This window comes from Canis aureus, chromosome 18, assembly GCF_053574225.1.
Source record: "Canis aureus isolate CA01 chromosome 18, VMU_Caureus_v.1.0, whole genome shotgun sequence".
Lineage (NCBI taxonomy): Eukaryota > Metazoa > Chordata > Mammalia > Carnivora > Canidae > Canis > Canis aureus.
In genome coordinates this window covers 42538471-42562021 of record NC_135628.1, presented here as the reverse complement: position 1 = coordinate 42562021, position 23551 = coordinate 42538471, and the positions used below count along the sequence as shown (strand labels likewise).

The window sequence follows — 23551 nt, the reverse complement described above, 5'->3', positions numbered from 1 at the left end:
AATATCTCAATAAAGTTGGGAAAAATAAATGCTGTGATTAATATTCTAGTAGCTAAACACTATGTGCATCCTTAATTATTTAAGAAAATTGCTAGAAGTGTAATTATTAGGATAAAAGGTTTGCATGGTATTATGATTTTCTTTTGTTAAAAAGATTTATTTATTTGAGAGAGAGAGAGAGACCAGGGGCAGGGGGAGGTGCAGAGAAGAGGGAGAGAATCTTGAGCAGACTCCCCACTGAATGTGAAACCCGACACAGGGCTTGATCCCGAGCCTGAGATTATGACCTGAGCTGAAATCAAGAGTTGGGTGCCTAACTGACTGAGCCACCCAAGTGCCTGTGTTATGATTTTCAATACATATTGCCAAATAGTTACAGAAGGACTTATGAGGACTTTCTTCTTTTTAATAATATTTTTTTAATTTTTTTATTTATGATAGTCAGAGAGAGAGAGAGAGAGAGGCAGAGACACAGGCAGAGGGAGAAGCAGGCTCCATGCACCGGGAGCCCGACGTGGGATTCGATCCCGGGTCTCCAGGATCGCACCCTGGGCCAAAGGCAGGCGCCAAACCGCTGCGCCACCCAGGGATCCCTAGGACTTTCTTTATCATCTTTACTCATTTGGTAGACTGAGGGATTACTGTTTTAATTTCTTTGATTAATAATGAAGGTAAAGAGTTTTGTTTATTTATTAATCATTAATATGTCTTTGATGGTTGTCAGTTCAAGCCAGTTCAAGTCTGACTCTTTAAAACACACACACACACACACACACACACACACACACTATTCCATGCCTCTCCCATCCTGTATTTGTGCACAGTGTTTGTTTTCTTTTCTTTTTTTTTTATGGGCCAGAGTGCAGGAACTTACATTTTCCCCTTTGTAATCATCTTGTTAAATTCGGCCAAATGTTTCAGCTCTCTGGATCCTGAGTCTCATCCTGTGTTTGCTGTCCTTTCTGGTTTGTTTTTGACTGCAGATCTGATAAATTTGCAAAATAGCTTTTTATTCTCATTTTTGAAAAAAGTGTTAGCAGGACAGGGCTCTGCACTCGACCCTGTGGCACTCCCTCAGGAACTGGCCCTGTCTTGACATTAGTCCATTAATTAGATGGGTTGACAGTGTAACTTTCTAATAGACAAAGCTGTCACCACCACTGTGGATGATATTGTAATCCAGAGTTCTCTCAGTTTTAGGATTAATCACTGCAACTCTGTTCAGGTCCACTGAAGCAATAGGATTACAAAGTTTCGATTTCTCTTTTGGCTCTAAATTTCTAAGAAGTTGGTGACAATATCTCACTCATCTCTTTATGTCTCTCCTCATCCCTCCCCCAGTTTCTTCCATAGCACTCATTCAGTTTAAGTGTATAAAATGGAATATAAACTTTCCTGGCTGCTTCGCACATAGGGACAAATGACTCACCTCCTTTCTCTCTCCCTGCAGTCAGGCCTATCTATCCTACATCAAAGTAGCCATATATGCACAATAAAACTGCAATTAACTGGACTGCAACCTAAGAAACCTCATGTTATATACTCCATTGCTTAAAAAAGGGGGGGGATTGCATTAAAAAATCCTTAACCCTAATTTTTTAAAGAGTAATTTTTTTTTGTTTTCTGTAATTTTGGATCTATAAGAATTTATTATTGAAAGATAAAACTGAGACACTGACAGTTTCTAGGTCATAAAATAAAGGTGAAATTATCTTCTATAATGAGAAAACCATACCAAATACCTTAACAGATGCTTCCAAGGAGGCTTAAAACTGAAAATTAAATTTCTGGTTTTACAAAACACATCAGTCTCCAACATTCTAGTTAATTGAAGTTGACTATGTTCTGCTTTCTCTGAAGTTTATAGCTTCATCATGGTTTCAGGCTATGAGCATTTCGATCATGAGTTATTTGCACAATTCTAAAATCTGCATTTCTTTTTTTTTTTTTAAAGATCTATTTATTTATTTTAGAGTGAGAGAGAGAGAGAGAGAGTAGGAGTACAGGGGGGAGGGGCAGAGGGAAAGGGAAAGAGAATCCTAAGCAGCATTCCCCTCAGAGCGTGCAGCCCAACGCAAGCAAGGCTTGATCCCAGGACCCTGAGATCATTCAGACCTGAGCTGAATTCAAGTCTGATGTCCAACTGACTGAGCCACCCAGGGAACCCTAAAATCTGCATTTCTTGACTTAGCACTTTACAAACTGCCTCACTGAATCCTCACAACAATGAAATGCATAGAAACTTTTTAGAGGAAAATAATTTACATGTACTTATTTTGCTGAGGTCAATTTTTAATATCATTTAATAGACACAGTGATTGAGCTAGATTTAAATTCATAATACTTCGAGTTCTTACTCAAATAACACAACAAAAACAAATTTAGGAATCTACTATAAATAAAATTACAAAACAGTCTTGTTTGAACTTTCAGTTCAATATAGGAAAGAAACATTTATGTTAACTTGGTTCTTTTGATTTTGAGCACTATAAACCATGGTTTGAATTATTATTATTATTATTATCATTATCAATATGATTAGTTTTCTTCTTAAAGATCTTGTTTTTAACATTGACAGTTATTGAATACACCCCCAAAACAGTATTAAAGACTCTAAAAGAGTTGCTTTATAACAAGTGCTTCATGGTGGGCTCACTGTTACTGTCACTGCTAATACCTAATGAGATGGTGCAGACAAAGCAGGACTCCACAGTAGATCCACACCAGGGTTAACATGGCCCTAACTCCTGTGGGTGGGTTCTGTGAGTCTGGTTTCCCTTTATTACCATACAGTGTGTGATGGCTGGGTTTTCCCACCACTTTTTGCTACTTAGATGACTTTAAGCCTCTCATTTGTGCTATTTGCTTTGAGGCCTTTTGGCTTTTCATGTGGTGAGAATGAGATTGTAAACAAGAATAGGGCATGTGAACTAATAATACCTGGTGGTGGTTATAGGCTGGTCATCCAGATCATCTCAACAAATGTTTATATTACACTTAAAGTTTTTTCATTTAAGTGAAAATTCTAAATTGAAGATTTCTAAGACAATTTTATGGGTTGACCTTTTAGAACCATTTTTTTTTTTACAGCTTTATCAGAATATGAGAAGAGAGAAAGGGAGAGAGAGAGAAAAAGAGAGAGAGAGAGCACAAGGGGAGGGAGGGACAAGAGGAGAGGGAGAAGGAGAAGTGGACTCTCTGCTGAGCCGGGAACCCTGACTCAGGCTAGATCCTGGAACCCTGAGATCATAACCTAAGCCAAGACCCAGGAATCATGACCTGAGCTGAAGGCAGACACTTAACAGACTGAGCCACTCAGGCACCCCTATTTTTCTACCAGTAAAGAGGTCACTGATTTACATATCTCTGGTTCCCAGAATCCACACCCATTATTCATCTATAAAATGGGGATAGATAATAATAGTATGTGTTTCAAAGAGAAGCAGGGGTTAGGAGTGAATAATGTAAAGCAAATAGAACATTTAACACAGATTCCAGCTGGGATCACCATCATTGTTATTATGATTCCATGTGAAATTTAGAGGAAAGAGATATCACCTTGGATTGGTCTGGTCTAGGAGGGATTCCTACATAGGGTAAGATTTTTAAGTGGATCTTAAAGGACAAGTAGGTGTAAAGAAGAACAGAGCAAATGTATGGTTCTGAGGTAGAAAAGATCAATGTGGTAGTGGGCTACAGGGGATTGTGAAGAGAAGGGTCAGGTGAAAGGTGAAGGTGTGTGGAGCAGCAGAGTACATATGGGAAGCTCAATGAGACCTGAACCAAGGAGTTGGGACTTTGTTTCAAAGGTACTGAGAAGTCAGGAAAGATCTTGGATTGAAAAATAATATGAATGAGGTGGGATGGCTTATAATGAATAGCAGAGGAGAAGTCAGCATCATCCCAGGCGCTCCTTTACTATAACCTCTTGATGACTTAAACCCAAAACACAAAGCCAGAACACACATAGGAGATGGCCCAGAAGCATGAAGGAAGAAGGTGAAGCAGGAGAACATCTTCCTCCTCTCCACTGGACTGAGAGCCCATGTTTCAGTTTTTGGTGTTCTAACCAAGTCAGCTTTCCTTTGTCTCTAAGCCATGAATCAGTGTGTGTATTGTGTGTTTATATACGTATGCACATACATCAATATTTTTAGCAGTTTATGTGAAGTTATATTTTTTCATACAAATTTTTATTTGTACAAAATTACACAGCAATTTTAATGATTTATGAATTTATTATAGTTGGTTGGGTTTACTTTTTTTTTTCTTACTATTTTTTCCTTAAATAAATAGATCACTGTGGGTACTCCAAAAAGACGTGGGCAAGCAAAACCTCACCTCCTTTGCAATAAGTGAAGGCATAGCATCAAATATCTACATTGGAACAGTGACTGTTCCTTTTCGAGAAGAAATGTGTTCCATACTTTTCTACAGTTGTCATCATTACTTCCTGCTATTCTCCAACCCTGAGCCTGTGTCAATGATGTTTATCATCACACTAGTGCTATTGTTTTGCTTCTACTCAGTTCCATATATTAATTTTCATTCCTTACTTGGCCCTTTGGTCAGTTTAGCTCATGACTCATGAATAAAACCAATTTCTATTTTTCATGTCCGAAGTTGAATTTTTATAGGTATTTCTTCTCAGTATTCTAAGACAAGCTAAGAAGCAGCATTAATTATCCTAAATTCTGAATAGCTAAGGTCAGGCCAACTCTTGGTTATAACTCATGTATACTTTTCTTGGCCTGGTTAATTTTGTTCATTCATTGAAAAAAGAGATCTGCCAGGAGTTGTTTTTGATCTGATGGCAAGCCAACAGATGCTGTCAAATCATGCCAACATATGCTAAGTCCTATTTATCAGGGACTTCATTGTACAAGTCCCTTGTCTACTGTTATGTCATATTTACTTGCTCAGATAGATAAAGGTCTATGGCCAGATGAACAAATTCTTGAGAAGGTGCTATTTTTACCCAATTCCCTAAACCACATATGAGTGACAAATATTTCCATAGGATTAATGAATAGGTGTTTCAGTCTCCTCCACCCTTATTAAATACTGGCTTTTTCTTTCATACTTGGAACTCTGTTGAGTTTGTGGATGAGAAACATTTTCCATATGTAATGAATCCAAGGGCTTTTAAACCTATTAGATTTTGTTGCATATATTGGTCACTCTTTTAAGGAATTGTTTCCAATCCAGCCAAAAATCAAATAACCTGAGAATCTGGTACTCCTTTATTTAGAATATTTTCATATTTTTGAGTAATAAACACAGGGAATATTTCCTGATAAGATCAAGAATTGACCAAGAGAATCATGTAGCTTTAGCCATCCTTGTTTTTATCATTTGCCAAAAAATTTCCTTAGCTTCATAGAAACCACATAGAAACCAAATGACTTGGTTTTCTTTCCACTTCTCTAGGCAACAAACCAATTTTTTAGTTTCCATGGACACCCAGTTGAGTAACAGTAGTTAGATCTGTAAAAACTGCTATCTGAATTGGAGTCTCATGGTGACCTACCCATCAGCATTGGGGTGGCAATTCAGGCTTGATTCTCTAAGGGATCAATACGTATGAGAGTGCACATGAGCATCTGGAACAGTGCCAAGTTACTTTCCCTGGTTCCTTTTTAGTTTCTTAACTTGCAGAGGTTCACAAATTATTATAGTTCTTGTCTTCATACCTAAATAGTTAGGAAGCTCCAAAATAAGGCAGTGGGAATGGTGATAAGATAGGTCTGATTGAAAGAGATTTACTTTTCACTTGGTTAAACAAGAGGCCTCACATACTGATGGTTATGTTAATTAGGTTGAGAAATATACATATTTGGAAACCCTGTGGAAAGCCCAAAATACACTTGAAATGAGAGAAGTCATAGACTCATGTTTTAGTACATATGAAGGATAGCTTTGAATCTAAGCAGTCATCAGAAAGTCTGTCTATTCCAGCTCAGCAGAAATATAAGATGAGAGATTGAATTTAAATTGTCCTGTATCATGTACTAATTCCCCGAGGCCTGCTCCCTCTCAGCCTAGGATAGAATGAGTGATCATTTGAAAAGATTAATCTGGTTTCCAGATTCTGAATATGTTGTTCTTTGCTTTAGCTTGCATGGTGTAAAAATCTCCATTTCTCAGTTTCTCCAAAATGAATAATATAACAACTGAATCTTGCAGACTATTAATCAGTGTTGCAAATGTTTAAAAAGAAAGACATTGAAAAATAGTGAGAATGATACTTTAATTGGCATTAGGGGACACAACTCTGCCATAAGTATGCTAGACTTTTATAGGTATGGTATTTCTCTCTTTTTGGTCTCTATCTCCTCATTCATGGAGGGAGAGGGACAGTTACTAAAATTCCTTCTAGCACTAATGTTCTACTACTCAGTAAAAAATCAATTTTAATTCCATATACAACAGGGGCCATGTCATGATCTTGAGAGCTAGTTCTTCCCAGGAATAAAATCTTCAGGCTCATGATCACAGGGAATTGAATGAAAAAATTCATTTTGTATTTTCCAAAAAGCTTCTAATCGCTTCTATTTCTTTTTGTGTTATGGAAGGTTTCCACGAATACCATAGAAAATGGATTCCTGGGAGAAAAATAGATATTTCTCAGAGACTTTTATTTTTGGTTTGCTCTTAGGAATTTGAGGTAGACAAATAGATATAGAATTAAAAGCATAACTTTTTAAAAGAAGAGATAGTGATGGATGGTAGCTAGCTATGGGAAATCAGCCAGAATTTTGCAGATGTATAAGGAACTGATTACTGAGGTGATATTTTATCATTAGCAATTAGGAACAGGAGAAAGATTTAGGAGAAATGTTACAGGGAAACTTTTCACAAATCCAGGGACACATTTACATACCATAGTTCTTTGACAGCTCCTTAACTGTGTGCAAAGTTTCCAATCTCACTCAAGTAACCTGTGCATATTTGGAGGGGAGGACCTCCCAGGTGGAGCTAACACGGTAAACAGAGCTTGAGAAGTATGAGGATGGCAGTGCAGAGTTTGTTTAGTTCTCTTGTAGTATAAAGTGTAGAAGGAGGCTGGATCATTTAGAATTCAGGTGCAGATAACAGAAACCATTTCAGCAATTTTAAGAGAATTGTGGCATAGAATTGTGGAGGAAGTTATCCAACAGGATCAAAAGTAGCTACAATGTCAAGTAAGATCAGTGCTGAGGAGTGTCCAGTGGTTTTGACCATTAGGAAACCTTTTTTTTTTTGTATATTTTTTTTTATTGGAGTTCGATTTGCCAACATGTAGTATAACACCCAGTGCTCATCCCATCAAGTGCCCCAGTCAGTGCTCGTCACCCAGTCACCCCATCCCCCCACGCACCTCCCTTCCACTACCCCTTGTTCGTTTCCCAGAGTTAGGAGTGTCTCATGTTCTGTCACCCTCTCTGATATTTCCCACTCATTTTCTCTCATTTCCCCTATAATCCCTTTCCTTATTTCTTATATTCCCCGTATGAGTGAAACCATATAATGCTTGTCCTTCTCTGACTGACTTATTTCACTCAGCATAATACCCTCCAGTTCCATCCACGTTGAAGCAAAAGGTGGGTATTCGTCGTTTCTGATGGCTGAATAACATTCCATTGTATATATAGACCACAGCTTCTTTATCCATTTATCTTTCAATGGACACCGAGGCTCCTTCCACAGTTTGGGATTGTGGACATTGCTGCTATAAACATCGGGGTGCAGGTGTCCCGGCGTTTTACTGCATCTGTATCTTTGGGTAAATCCCCAGCAGTGCAATTGCTGGGTCATAAGGTAGCTCTATTTTAAACTTTTTGAGGAACTTCTACAGTTTTCCAGAGTGGCTGTACCAGTTCACATTCCCATCAACAGTGCAAGAGGGTTCCCCTTTCTCCACATCCTCTCCAACATTTGTTGTTTCCTGTCTTGTTAATTTTCACCATTCTCACTGGTGTGAGGTCGTATCTCATTGTGGTTTTGATTTGTATTTCCCTGATGGTAAGTGTTGCAGAGCATTTTTTTCATGTGCTTGTTGGCCATGTGTATGTCTTCTTTGGTGAAATTTCTGTTCATGTCTTTTGCCCATTTCATAATTGGATTGTTTGTTTCTTGGGTGTTGAGTTTAATAAGTTCTTTATAGAGCTAGGATATTAGCCCTTTATCTGATATGTCATTTGCAACTATCTTCTCCCATTCTGTAGGTTGTCTTTTAGTTTTGTTGACTGTTTCCCTTGCTGTGCATAAGCTTTTTATCTTGATGAAGTCCCAATAGTTCATTTTTGCTTTTGTTTCCCTTGGCTTCATAGATGTATCTTGCAAGAAGTTGCTGTGGCCAGGTTAAAAAAGGGTGTTGCCCGTGTTCTCCTCTAGGATTTTGATGGATTCTTGTCTCACATTTAGATCTTTCATCCATTTTGTTTTTTTTTAATTTTTTTTTTAAATTTTCATTTATTTATGATAGTCACAGAGAGAGAAAGAGAGGCAGAGACACAGGCAGAGGGAGAAGCAGGCTCCATGCACCGGAAGCCCGATGTGGGATTCGATCCCGGGTCTCCAGGATCGCGCCCTGGGCCAAAGGCAGGCGCCAAACCTCTGCGCCACCCAGGGATCCCTCTTTCATCCATTTTGAGTTTATCTTTGTGTATGGTGTAAGAGAACGGTCTAGTTTCATTCTTCTGCGCGTGGCTGTCCAATTTCATTAGGAGACCTTTGATATCCTTAGCAAAAATAGGCCAAGGAGTAGACTGGGGCCATACTGCAGTGGGGGTCATCTGTGTTTTCTGAGAGTTTGGATCTGAAGGGAAGGGCAATTTTATTTGAAGAACACAAAATGAAGGGAGATTTTGATCTTAAGCCACCAGAATCTTAAACAAGTTTGGATGCGGAAGGAAAGGAGTGACTCGTTAGGCAAGACTTAAAGATACAAGGAAGAGACAGATACTAAATACTGATGCCTACAGATATGGAGGAAAGAGATCCAGTCTTGGCGGCAGCACTGGCCTCAGATAAAAGGAGGAGTATGTGTTTCTCACATAAGGCAAAGGAGGAAAGCAAGAGTGAAGAAGTAGATGTATTTATAAATTAAGGAAAAGAAGGGAGTAGAAATCACAGACAAGAGATGATTTTCTTTATTTTTTTTTAAAGATTTTGTTTATTTATTCATGAGAGACAGAGAGAGAGACAGAGACACAGGCAGAGGAAGAAACAGGTTTCCAATAGGAAGCCCAATGCGGAACTCAGTCTCCAGACCCTGGGATCATGCCCTGAGCCAAAGGCAGACGCTCAACCACTGAGCCACCCAGGTGTCCCTAAGAGATGATTCTCTTGAAGACAGGAGGAACAGATCATCTATTGAGAGAAGGGAGAATGGGTTGGAGGGTATAACAGGGTAGGGTAAAAAATTTGAGGAAGAATGGGGTTGGGGGAAACAAGCCAGAAGTGATCAGAGACCCATATCAAAATTGCTAAGTAAAATTCACCTTGAATAAATGGGGAGATTTCTAAGAAAGGCATAAAGTAATATAATAACTGTGATGATCTTGGGATAGTTGGTCTTTTAGAAAGTGGTAGTTGGTACCTAGAATGGTGATGTTCTTCCTTAAAATAGATTTGTTTTCAAGCTGTCCACTTGATGATTAGGTAAGACTTTTAAATCATCATCATCATCACTGATAATCATCTATTAATAACATTAATCTTTTATTTCTATGCATCCTTGAGTGCTTTGAATAGGAGTGAGACAAAATGGTGGAAGTTATCATTAAAGAAAGAATTTTCTTTTTTTTTAATATTTTTAATTTTTATTTCATTTATGATAGTCACACAGAGAGAGAGAGAGAGAGAGAGAGAGAGAGGCAGAGACAGGTAGAAGGAGAAGCAGGCTCCATGCACCGGGAGCCTGACGTGGGACTCGATCCCGGGTCTCCAGGATCGTGCCCTGGGCCAAAGGCAGGTGCCAAACTGCTGCGCCACCCAGGGATCCAAGAAAGAATTTTCTAAGAGCTTACATTTTGAAGTATTCTTCTGTGACTAAAAGTCATTGCTTTAGGTTAAACCTAACTTAAGGTTTGAGAAATCTGTCTAACAGATTGATTTAAGGACATTAAAGGATATTCAATATTATTAGTAATCAGGGATATAAAAAATATAACATTCAAATATAAAAAATAAAACCATAATGAGATACCACCATATACCTATTAGAATAACTAAAATTTGAAAGACTGAACATATCAGGTGCTGGCAAGGATGTAGAGCAATTGGAACCCTCCTCAACTGCTGGTGAGAATGGAAGTGGTTCAACTACTTTGGAAAACAGTTTAACAGTATCTTAGGCACACAAACCCAGGGTGCCTGGGCAGCTCAATTGGTTGGGTATCTGACTCTTGATTTCTGCTTGGGTTATGATCTCAGGGTCATGGGATTGAGCCCTACATCAGGCTCTGTGTTCAGTGGGGAGTCTGCTTGGGATCCTCTCTCTACCTCTGTCCCTTCCCTTGCTCTCTCTCTCAAATAAATAAATAAATCTTTTAAAAAAAGAAACACATGCACATCATATGGCCAAGATGTTTCATCCTCAGATACTATAAACATTTGTATATAGGCCTTTGTGTAGAGTATCTAAAAGAAAAGCATATAAATGGCTACACAAAGACACATGCAATGTTCATAGCAGTTTTATTTGTAATAACCAACAACTGGAAACAACAACAATGTCCATCAATAGGTGAATGGGTAAATACATTATGGTATATTCATATAATGGAATACTACTTGGCTATAAAAGGAAAGAAGATACCGATTGCAGCCCAGCATAGATGAATCTCAAAATAATTATAAGGAGTGAATGAAGTCAAACAAAAGAGGGTATAGAGCATATTGTTTCATTCATAAAATAGTCTAGAAAATCCAAACTGATCTAGAATGACAGAAAACAGATATGAGATAGTGATAGGGCTAGGAAAGGACAGGCGGGAGGGATTAAAAAAGAGTACAAGAAAACTCTTGTTTTCTAGGAGAGGCATCTGTTCATTGTCTTGATTGTGATGATGGTTTCACAGGTACATTCATAGGTCATAACTAAGAAACTGTATATCTTAAATATGTGCAGTTTATTATACTTTAATAAAGCTATTAAAATAAAAGAAATAATATGTAGGTTCAAAAGTTGGAGAGGAATGTAATTGTGTTATATAAAAATAAATTTTTTGAACACTGTAGCTTTTAAAAAATCATGCTTTTGAAGAGTAGTTAATATCACCAGAAAATGGTCATAATTTTCAGAGACAAGTACTGTTCTGATTTACAACAGTCCATTCAAATTTGCTGAATGCTAAATGCATGCTGTAGTGTTAAATTTAAAAAGCAAGATATGAAAAATGCCTTTATAATTTACCATGATCCCAGTTGTGGTAACTCTTTCTTGTCTCTCACAGCTGAAAGGAAATACCTCAAAATGTTAACATTGTCTCTGTGAGGTGGAATAACATATGATTTTTATTTTCCTTCCTATGCTTTTCTAAAGTTGGGTTTCCATTACTTTCATAAGCAGACAGGAACCCAATAAATGCTCTTTTAAAAGATTCTTTCCCACATAGAAAACTCATTGATACAAACATTTTTAGAAAATACATCAGTCTAACTGAGCTACATAGCATATTTTCTTGTGCAACAAGCTACCAAGTTGGGATGGTGGATGTGCTGGAAAGAAAGGCAGTTATGGCAGCTCCAGCCTGCAGCCAGCCTTTGATATACAGCCCATCCTAGAAATGCCCCCTTATAATGAAGCAGCAGAAAAGGAAATTAAGGAATATTCCATTTATAATTGCACCAAAACCCATAAGATAACTAGGAATAAACCCAACCAAAGAGGTGAAAGACCCGTACTTTGAAAATTATAAAATACCAATGAAAGGGACTGAAGAGTATAATGAAAGGGAAAGCCATTCCATGCTCATGCATTGGAAAAACAAACATAGTTAAAATGTCTACACTACTCAAAGCAATCTAGACATTTAATGCAATCCCGATCAAAATGCCAACATTTTTCACAGAGCTAGAACAAACAATCCTAAAATTTGTATGGAACCACAAAAGACCTCAAATAGCCAACGCAACCTTGAAAAAAAAAAGCAAAGCTAGAGGCATCCCAGTTCTGGACTTCAAGTTATATTACAAAGCTGTAGTGATCAAAACAGTATGGTACTGACATGAAAACAGACACATGGATCAATAGAATAGAATAGAAACCCCAGAAATGAACCCACAATTATATGGTCAATTAATTTTCAATAAAGCAGGAAAGAATCTCCTTATAAATATGTTTTGGGAAGCTTCAGGAGTTTTATTACATTTATCATTTGACCACTAGCAGTTTCTTGATGAAACAAGGTTGAAGACAAGGAGGATAAATTCCCTGGGGCCACTCCCAGCCCAGCTCTGCCAAAAAATGTTCACCAAAGATATTCTGATGAGAAAAGGAGAGCATGGTTATTCCTGTGAAGTGTACATAATTGCTCAGGATTTTGTCCCGTCGATGGTGAGCCTTGAATCAGAAAGAAAACCAGGGTAAAGGTAGGCCTGGAGGGTGAGGGCATAGGAGGGAGGAAGGCCTGTGAAAGTGATGCTCAAAGGTGTCTGAGGACTTAGGAGAGCTCTCTGCATAAAGACGTGACTTTATTCCCATCCCCAAAATATGAGGGACATGTGTTCCAAGAGCCCTCCATTCTGCTTTTCTGCCTGTGTGGACAAAGTCAGTGACCAGATGTTGTATGCATGGAGGTGTGATGTGGCAGGGGGAGTGGGGCTAGGTCCAAAGGAGAGATGGTGAGATCCAAAGTGAGCCTCATATCTTGCGGTGCCAGGACACTCGGCTTGTATCTTACAGCCTAAAACATGAAAATTAAAAATAAGATGTCTGGGGGCAGCTGGATGGCACAGTTGGTTGAGCATCGACTCTTGGTTTTGGTTGAGGTTGTGATCTCAGTGTCATGAGATCGAGCCGCATCAGGCTCTGTGCTGAGTAGAGACTTGAGATTCTCCCTCTCCTCTGCCCTTCCCCACCGCATTTTCTCTCTCTCTCTTTCTCTCTCTCTCTCAAATAAATAAATAAATCTTAAAAAAAAAAGATGTCCAGTAACATGAAAATTAAAAATAAAATGGAGCTTGAGGTCCAATGTGCTGGAGAAGTGGTACACCTGGGGGCATCTCAGAGAAGGCAAGTAATAGCTTTTCAGGTTTGTAAGAAGACATGGTTTCCGATAAAACTACACTGGGAAAAATGGGAAAGAACCAGAATAGAAACAGTAAAAGCCTGAATGAAGAACTTGTGGTGGAAAGAGCACAGGACCAGTGTGTAGTGACTAGGAAGGTAGAGGAGTATTTCTGAAGTGGAAGGTAATACGTATGCTGATAATCTTGGCACACCTGAAGAAAAATTAGATTTTATAGAGTTCATTGAAATCCTTTTTAATTCTCAAACAACTGGGTAAAGAAAAATATGGTACAAAAAGAAAATCTTTATCTGCCAGTGATTCTGATGATTGCAAACCAGAGAAAAGAGCTGCTGCTGACAAACCAAGAGGACTTGCCAGAGGTCAGGATCTCAGATGAATAATTGATGCTACAGACAACAGTGGAGAATTAATGTTTCTCATGAAATGGAAAGATTCAGAAGAAGCTTGGTATTGGCAAGAGGCAAATATAAAGTGCTGTCAAATTGTGATCCCTTGGGGCGCCTCAGTGGCTCAGTCGGTTAAGTGGCTGCTTTGGGCTCAGGTCAGGATTTTAGGGGCCTGGATCAGTACCATGGGTTTCTGGCCTCATCAACTTCCTGCTCAGTGTAGAGTCTGTTTTCTCCCTCTTCCTCTGCCCCTCTGCCCCTCCACTCACTTGTATGCTCTTTCTTTCTCTCTCAAATAGATAAATAAAATCTTTTTTAAAATCTTTTTTTCTCAAAGATTTTATTTATTTATTCATGAAAGACACACAGAGAGAGGCAGAGACATAGGCAGAGGGAGAAGCAGGCTCCCCGTAGGGAGCCCAATGCTGGACTCAATCCCAGGATCCTGGAATCACGACCTGAGCTGGAGGCCCATGCTCAACCACTGAGCCATCCAGGTGCCCATAAATAAAATCTTAAAAAAGAATACAATTTAAAAAATTGCAATCCTTCTTAATGAAAAGAGACTAATTTGGCATTCTTGTCCAGAAACTGAAGCTCAAGAATAGCTTGAGCTACTGTTAGCAACTATATATGTAATCATGTTATATAATTATTTATGTGACTATATATAAGATCTGGGTCTTGATTTTTTATTTATTAGTGTGAAGAAATAACTACCTTCTAATGAAAATCTAATTTGATATATTTGTTTTGACGTAGTATCTCAGGAGTTGGAGTTTTATCTGTAGCACTGGTTGCTTTGAACAAATAAATAAAGCTTTCTTAGTTGCTTCCTTTATCAGGAAAGAACATTTGATATCATAGTATACTATTTCCTCTGCATTAGAGAACAGGTTTTTTAAAGGTTGGGAAAGATCTCCATAGCCATTACTTAATCAGAATTTGTGTTTAACTCATATATGCCTAAGGACTAGTCTGAGATGTTTATTTGTTCTTTTGTGGGCATGCACATATATATGTGTGTGTGTGTGTGTGTGTGTGTGTGTGTAGTTTTCTTTTCTTTTTTTTTGGTTTTCGCCAAAACAAAAACAAAAATGCCCTTTCACAACCATGGATAAACCTGTGTTTTTGCAATGCCTTCATTCTAAGCAATCTGAGAAATAAACCATTAGGAGCTAAATTTAAAAGTTTTCCTGAAGCCTTAATATTTCAGAGTAAATAGATGATTCTGTCATTAATTGAACAATTTAAATATATTGAAACAACTCAAATTGGACAATTTAAAAACAGCCTTATCAGAATGTAATATCTATAACTATAGTCCTATAAATGCAAGTTTATTTGCAAAACTCCTAATGGGAAAATTTTATCAGTACCAACAATCTCCCCACCCAGAAAAGAACACTAGACAAATCTTGGTGTGTTTTAACTAGCCAAGCAAGACTTAGTTAAATGGACTTCAAAGGGTTCCTTCTAGCAAAACTTTACTAGAAGTTGGCATCCTTGTGCTATGTCGACCAGAAGGTTAATGTGTAAGACTTTGTTCATGGAAACCTCGTCACGTGGTTAGAGATGTTGGCAACTTAGGATCTGCTGGAATGAATAAGTGAACAAATTTTTGTAATCTAAACTATTGATCTGCGTGTTTTTCCTTACCCACAACTCATTCTTTGCCTGTAGGTGCAACCTTTTCAGTATTTGGGTTACAGGTTCAGCAGAAGCCTGGAAAAACTTAACTTCGTAGTAATTGGAATGCTATCCAACTGTGTATTGTTTATTGTAAATGGTGGTGAACAGTGGTCAATAGTTTTACATCTTAAAAAATGAATATGTGAACTTATACTTTTGAAAAGCATCAGTAGTTGATAGCATTTTAGCTTTTAATGTCTTCCTTTGTTAATAATTTAAAGAGTCATATGCAAACGTTTGAAAATGTATTTCTTCAAATGTTCCTGAGATGAATTATAACTCTTCTACTATGGGAATAATCTTATCCTTTAATCTATCAGCTTGCAAATTTACCTTTAGGTAGGTAAGTATTCTGTGTGTGTTCCTCTCCACTGAAATTTCCCTAGAATTTTGAAGAAGACCACTGATCAGTCCATCATGGCTCTTCAGCCTTCCAGAGTTTATCCTTAGCCGTTGCACCACCTCAGTTGGATCATAGAGGCTACTATCATTGGGGGGAATCTATGGAATGCAGTCCCTACTGCCTGCCTAGGCTCAGGGGTAGCAAGTGGAACAGGCACAAAGTTTTAGTCACCAAAGATGATGATGATGACGACGATGATGATGATGATGATGATGATTTCATAATTTCATCATCATCTATTATGTACATAGTTATATGCTATATTTTTATATAAAACATACATTGAACTGGTCATTTAAACTGAACCTTTGATTAAGAACAACATATTGCCAATTACACTTGATGACAGAATTTGTCACATTTAAAATAGAAAGAATGAAGTGGTATTGGAGTTACATGTTCAGAGAAAAATAATGTTTTGTTTTGTTTTTTTCAAAATCATGTCACTATAGTATAAAATCTGGTCATTGATCTGAGTTCTCTCATTTTACAAAGTGTCCTTAACATTTAGTTGAACAACAGCTTAACTCATGGTTCTCTCTACCAGGCTGTTACTGAATCATTCAATTTTGTATGGGCAATAGTTGATTCATAAATAATTTGTCTTTTTAGTATTTCAAAAAAAATGCTTTTGTACCTCAGGTGAATTCCACAGACTTGTGAATGAGTAATTAGTGTAATACTGAATGGACTGTTGATTAAAATACGTTTTTAAAACATTCTTGAAAATTTGAATAAGAATCTTAGTATATCAGTATTCAAAAATGAGATTGTCCAAAATTACTTTAAGGAGGAGGTTTTTCTAAAGTCCGTATTAAAAGAATTTAGAAACTCTGAAATAAAACCTGGGCAACTTAGTTCTTAGAAATGGATTTGAGAATACATTTAAAGAGGTATTTTCAACACTTAAACCCTAGGATTTATCTCCAACAACAGTTTATTAAGTTATGCTTGACAATAGATCATTGTTCTTTTTAAAGATAGTTTTAACCCAGATGAGAAGTTGATTGTTGCATTAGTTTTTGAGTTCTGAGGATTATAGATATGTGTCATTTATACTCTCTTGTACACACAGAGGAAAAAAGTCATTTTGAAACAGAAAACTACTTCATTCCATAAGCATGCCATTAATGCATGATCCAAGATGTCATAGTTTGGATGAGATAATTGAATTCCTAGATGAATCAACTGAAAGCAGCTGCTTAGTTAAGGAATAATTTGGTGATATGTGAATTGAAGACAGTTGATTGAAAGAGAGAAAAAAATGAGAAGGCTCAATATTATTACTGAAAATGCAAAATGATTCAAAATCGCCATTATGACTATTGGGCCAATAAAAAAATGTTGCGCTCATTTGTCTTTCAAGGAATTGCCTCCAAATGAAAGTATGGCTCTGGTTCTACTATTAACAAGTACATGTTTTATATTGAGAGAGGTACATGCCATCATTTTTGAGACTGTGATTTGAAACCCTCGGGAATCATCATAGAATGAGTGAACTAACATTCTTTGAAAATACCAATCTAAGAAAGTTTGTTCACGATAATAATTCATGTTTATAAGGTGCCTTTCATTCAACTCTTAAGACTCTGTGTAGAGATGTGTTTAAATAATGCATGGTCATATATCACTGTCTTCATACATCACAGCCCAAATGTTTCAATTCCATGGACATAAAGCAACTCTTTATTTCGTGTGTGAAAATACAATCTCTACCCTTGCCACACAAATTCTCTACAAATGGCACCTTCTTATTTACGCTCCTATATTGCTTGTACTGAAGGACTGTTAATGCAATCTTTTCTTAAAGCAATTTTTAAAAACTTTTTAAAAAACAAAACACCTGTGTTTTCTGGCAGGACAACAATGTATCGGCAAAAATAGCTTTATTTAATGACTGACTGTGGTTAGCTAGCGCCCCATAATTCATTTCATAATTGGAAAAAAATGTAACATTTGCTGACATCATCTGAGTGCTGATCTGGACCCATTGAACAGGGAGAGTTTTCCAACAAAAATGATTTAATTTTCCACTTCACAATTCAGGAAGAATTTAGGATTAGGGCATTCATAGAGTCTAGAAATGGTTTTCATTTTCAGGATTTTAGCTCAAAATTTGGACAGGAAGGAAGACTGGAACATAACTTAATTTTCAAGGCAAAATTTCATCTGTAAAATTTTACTTCCTCTTATGCATACTGATACCAGTCTGAAATCAAACATATTAAACTCTGAAGAAAAAAATGTTAAAAATGAAAAATCTAAAGGGTGAGGAGACATAGAGTTACCTAAAGTTCTATCCTGAAAGAGTTTCTTAAACAAATATGTACTCATCTGATTTTTGTCTACCTGGATCTCCAGTTTGTTTGGAAGTTTGTAGTGCAATATACACATGAGTAGCATCATGATTATTTAAAAGTGTTGCACTGTCACTCATAGTGGGATTATTTTGTATTGATATGGCAAAATTTTGCATATTGCACTGCAATTATGGATAAAGAATATCTAGCCTAATCTTTCTTTATAAAAAAAGATTTTATTTATTTATTTGACAGAGAGAAAAAGAGAGAGAAAGCACAAGCAGGGAGAGTGGCAGAAGGAGAAGGAGAAGCAGACCCTCACTGAGCCTTGAGTCAGACCCCCCCCTTGAGCCTGACTCAAGGCTCCATCCCAGGACTCCAGGATCATGACTTGAGCTGAAGGCAGATGCTTAACTAACTGAACCATCCAGGTGCCCCTAGGCTAATCTTCCTTAGGAAGGCTCATCTTTATATCAGAGAGGAGGCAGAGGAATCTATTTCTAAAGTTGTCATCACCAGTATTTTTGTCTCATCTCACCTAAACACTGTCTTATGAATACCCTTAATTCTCTGTCCTCTCTTGGCTGAACTTATCTCCAAAGTCATGACCTGGGTGAAACCTATCTGTCTGCTGATGCTGTGTCGGCATCTGAGCAGCTGAAATAGCTGGGGAAAAAAATACACACACAACTGTATGTCCTGGTCTCTCTTTAAGTTCCATAGCCACAAATCTAAGCTGGGCATTCAACATGTCCACAATCTCACTCAACTTTAATAATATTTTCACCTTCCTACGTTCCTATCTTAGTCTCTTCAGGGTACCACTAAAAAAATACCATGGACTGGGTGGTTTAAACAACAGAAATTAATTTCTCACAGTTCCAAAGGCAGGAAGTCTAAGACCAGTTAGCTAGTTCCAGTTTCTGGTAGGGCATCCTTCCTGGCTTGCACATGGCCACCTTTTTGCTGTGTCTTCACATGGCATAGATTTTCTCCCTCTTTCTCTCTCTTTTTATAAAACCATAGTCCTATCATGTCAAGGCCCCACTTTTATGGGCTCATTTCACCTTCATTAGCTCCTAAATACCCTATCTCTAGAAACAGTCACCTTGATGGTTAGGGCTTCAACATGACAATTTGGGAGAGACACAGTTCAGTCCCTAGCGATTCCCAAGTGATCATTTCACTCCTTCTCTTTGAAACTGATATATTACTCAGTCTCTCCACTGACCTCACTGCTCACTATCAGCTTATATTTATTAGGAAAGTAGAAGCATTTAGATGGGAACTCCCTCATCTTCTCCCATGAAAACTTGCCTCATGACTCCTACAACTTCCTGCTCTTTACTATGGCTGATGTGTTTTGACGCAGGTCAAAAGACAGCCTGGTCAACGACTTCCACCATGTTCCATTCCTTCCCATTCTGAGAGTGAATAATAATTCACTCACTCTGAATAATTATTCACTCTCAGAATCCATCCTTCGAATTTCTGTTCAATTTTTCTGCTCCTCTTCATCAAAATTTTCTTCAGTGTTATCTAGAGTTGCTGCCTTTACTTTTTCTTTTCTTTTTTTTTTTTAAGATTTTATTTATTTATTCATGAGAGACAGAGAGAGAGAGAGAGAGAGAGAGAGAGAGAGAGGCAGAGACATAGGCAGAGACATAGGCAGAGGAAGAAGCAGGCTCCATGCAGGGAGCCCGACGTGGGACTCGATCCTGGGTCTCCAGGACCACACCCTGGCCGAAGGCAGGTGCTAAACTGCTGAGCCACCCGGGCTGCCCTGCCTTTACTTTTTCAACCTAACCAACCTCCTAACCAACATTTTCTCCTAACCAACCTCAAGTGGACATCTGTCCCTGTAACTTCATAGACTTTGTGCTTGTCAAGATTATCGATAATTCCAATATATTAAACATTAGTGGCCATTCTACCATTCCTTTCTTCCTTGCCCTCTCAGCAGTAGTCAACAAAGTTGATCACCACTTCCTTCCTTTTTCCTAAAAAAATATTTATTTATTAAAAATTTTTTAGGGGGATCCCTGGGTGGCTCAGCGGTTTGGTGCCTGCCTTTGGTGGGGGGCTCGGTCCTGGAGTTTCGGGATCGAGTCCCGCGTCGGGCTCCCGGTGTGGAGCCTGCTTCTCCTTTTGCCTGTGTCTCTGCCTCTCTCTCTCTCTCTCTTTGTGTCTATCATAAATGAATGGATGAATCTTTAAAAAAAAATTTTTTTTATTGTGGTAAGAACACATAACATGTGATCTACCCTCTTAACCGATTTTTAAAGTATAGGATACAGTATTGTTATCTATAGGCATAATGTTGTACAGTAGATCCCTAGAATGTATTCATCTTCCTTCTTGAAACAGTTACTTTTCTTGGAGTCCATGACACCATACTCTCCTGATTTCCTTCTATTTCCCTAACTGCTTAGTCTCCTTTGTGAGTTCCATCTTCTCTGTCAGAAAGCTATAGATATGAGCAATACAGAGCTCTATCATGGCCTTCCTTCTTTGTTCTATTTATGCAGCTTTTCAAATCAACCATGTTAATCCAATGGCTTTAAATATTGTATGCTGATGATTTCCAAATCTTATGTTCAGCTCTGACTTCTCTTCTGAGCTCCAAATTACATATCCAGGTCCCTATTAGACATCTCCACATTATTTCTAAATGAGAATCTTCAATTTAGTGTGGATCAAATAAACTTTTATCTTTCTTTCCCAAGTCAAACCCCACAGGGTCTTTGTTTCAGTATATGGCATCACTCACCATCTGCCTGATTGCTGAAGCCAAAATTCTAGGAGACAACATCTCCTTCATTCATCCTCATATCTGAACCCATTTTAGAACCACTGACTTTATCTCTAAAAGTATTCTGAAAACAACTACTTTTTCTGTTTCTACCATTCCACCTTTCATCCAGACCACCAGAATCTCTCTTCTGGACTATTCCCATAATCTGTTCATCACACCAGGGCTCTCTCCTATTCCCAACACCCAAGACAAATGGAATCCAAGTGGGATGGATATGTGGTAACCAGAGTACTTTTTAAAAATAAAAATCAAATCATAATCAATCCTTCCTTGCTTGAAATTCCTCTGATGGCTTCTTGTCAAGATCAGAATAAAATATGAAATCTTGACCTAGAGAACTCCAGGGCTTGCAGCATTTTCAATGTATTCTATGATGGAATTAAGTTCTGCAAAATGATTTCACCACTAAGTTTGATATTAGCTGTGAATTTTTTCATTGATGTTGTTTATCAGGTTGAGGAAGCTGCTTTCTAATTTGTTGAGTTTTTTTTTTTATCCCAAAAGAGTGTTGAATTTTGCCAAATACTTTTTCTGCACCATTTGAGATAATCATGTGGTTTTGTCTTTTCTTCTATTAGTATATGAGATTGATTTATTTTTATATGTTGAGCCAACCTTGCACATTGGAATCCATTTTACTTGGTTATGGTATATAATCTTTACATATTGCTGGATTCAGTTTCATGAAATATTTGTCTGGTTTTGGTAGGAGAGTAATATTACCTCACAGAATGAATTTGGAAGTGCTTCTTCCTTTCTTATTTTTTGAAAGAATTTGTGAAAGATTGGTAATAATTCTTCTTTAGGTTTGGTAGAGTTCACCAGTGAAGCTTGGTCTTCTCTTTGTAAGATATTTTATGATTACTAATTCAATCTCTTTACTTGTCATAGTCCTATTCAGATTTTCTATTTCTTCTTGAGTCAGTTTTGGTAGTTTGTATCCTTAGAGCTATTTGTCCATCTCAGCTGGGATGTCTAATTTGTTGACATACAACAATTCATAGTTCCCCTATAGTTTTAATTATTTTTTTAAAAGATTTTATTTATTTATTCATGAGACACACACACACACACACACACACACACACACACACAGAGGCAGAGACACAGGCAGAGGGAACGGGCTCCATGCAGAGACCCAGATGTGGGACTCGATCCGGGGTCTCCAGGATCTCGCCCTGGGCTGAAGGTGGCGCTAAGCCGCTGAGCCAACTGGGCTTCCCAATTTTAATTATTTTTTAAATCTTATTTAGGTGTCCTGGGTAGCGTAGTCAGTTAAGTGTCTGACTCTTGGTCTCAGCTCATATCCTGATATCTGGGTTGTGAGATTGAGCCCAGAGTTGGGCTTCATGTACAGCATGGAATCTACTTAGGATTCTCTCTCCCTCTTCCTCTGCCCCTTGCCCCCACACCCTATATGTCTCTCTAAAATAAATAAATCTTTAAATAATTTATTTTAGTTATCTGAGTCTTCTCTTTGTTTGGTTGTTTGACTAAAGGTTTGCCAATTTTGATGTTGTTTTCAAAGAACAAATTTTCATTGATTTTATTTGTTTTTCTATTCTTTATCTCATTTATTTTTGCTCTAATCATTATTATTTTCTTTCTTCAGTTTTCTTTGCATTTAGTTTCCTCTTCTTTTTCTAGGTTCTTCTTTTTTTTTTAAATTATTTATTTATTTATGATAGTCACAGAGAGAGAGAGAGAGAGGCAGAGACACAGGCAGAGGGAGAAGCAGGCTCCATGCACCGGGAGCCCGACGTGGGATTCGATCCTGGGTCTCCAGAATCGCGCCCTGGGCCAAAGGCAGGCGCCAAACCGCTGCGCCACCCAGGGATCCCCTTTTTCTAGGTTCTTGAAGGGGAAAGTAAGGTTATTGATTTGAGACTTTTCTTCTTTTTTAACCAGTGTTTATTGCTAGAAATTTCTCTGTAAACACTGTTTTAGGGGCATTTCATAAATTTTGGCATGTTCTGTTTTCGTTTTCATTTGCCTCAAAGTATTTTTAATTTTGCTTTTGGTTAGGTCTTTTACCTATTGATTATTTAGCAGTGAGTTGTTTAATTTCCATATATTTGTGAATTTCCCAAATTTTCTTCTACTATTAATTTCTTTTTTTTTTTTTAATTTTTATTTATTTATGATAGTCACACACAGAGAGAGAGAGAGAGGCAGAGACACAGGCAGAGGGAGAAGCAGGCTCCATGCACCGGGAACCCGATGTGGGATTCGATCCCGGGTCTCCGGGATCGCGCCCTGGGCCAAAGGCAGGCGCCAAACCGCTGTGCCACCCAGGGATCCCTACTATTAATTTCTAATTTCAATTTATTGTGGCTAGAGATCATACTTTGTATTATTTCAATCCTTTAAATTTATTTAGATTTGTTTTGTGCCCTAACATATGGTCTATAATGAAGAATATTTAATGTGTACTTGAGAAGAATGTGTATTCTGTTGCTGTATAGATTGTTCTATAGATATATCTTAGTTCTACTTGGTGTATAGCATTAAGTCTTCTATTTTCTTGTTGATTTTATATCTATTCTATTTATTATTTAAAGTAGGATATTGGAGCCTCCAATTATTATTATTAAACTGTGTATTTTTTCCTCTTCATTTCTATCTGGTTTTGCCTCATGTATTTGGGAGTTCTGTTATTTGGCACATATATACATATATTTTTCAACATAACTCTTTCTTGTTTGAAAAACTAT

At 37.6% G+C, this 23551-nt stretch overlaps 1 protein-coding gene across 3 annotated transcripts in view; it reads left to right on the top strand.

Annotated features, from left to right (window-relative positions):
• The window catches only part of LOC144288918 (uncharacterized), a 255559-nt gene that overhangs the window by 47384 nt on the left and 184624 nt on the right, over positions 1-23551 (top strand). The gene's annotated exons all lie outside the window — the stretch shown is intronic.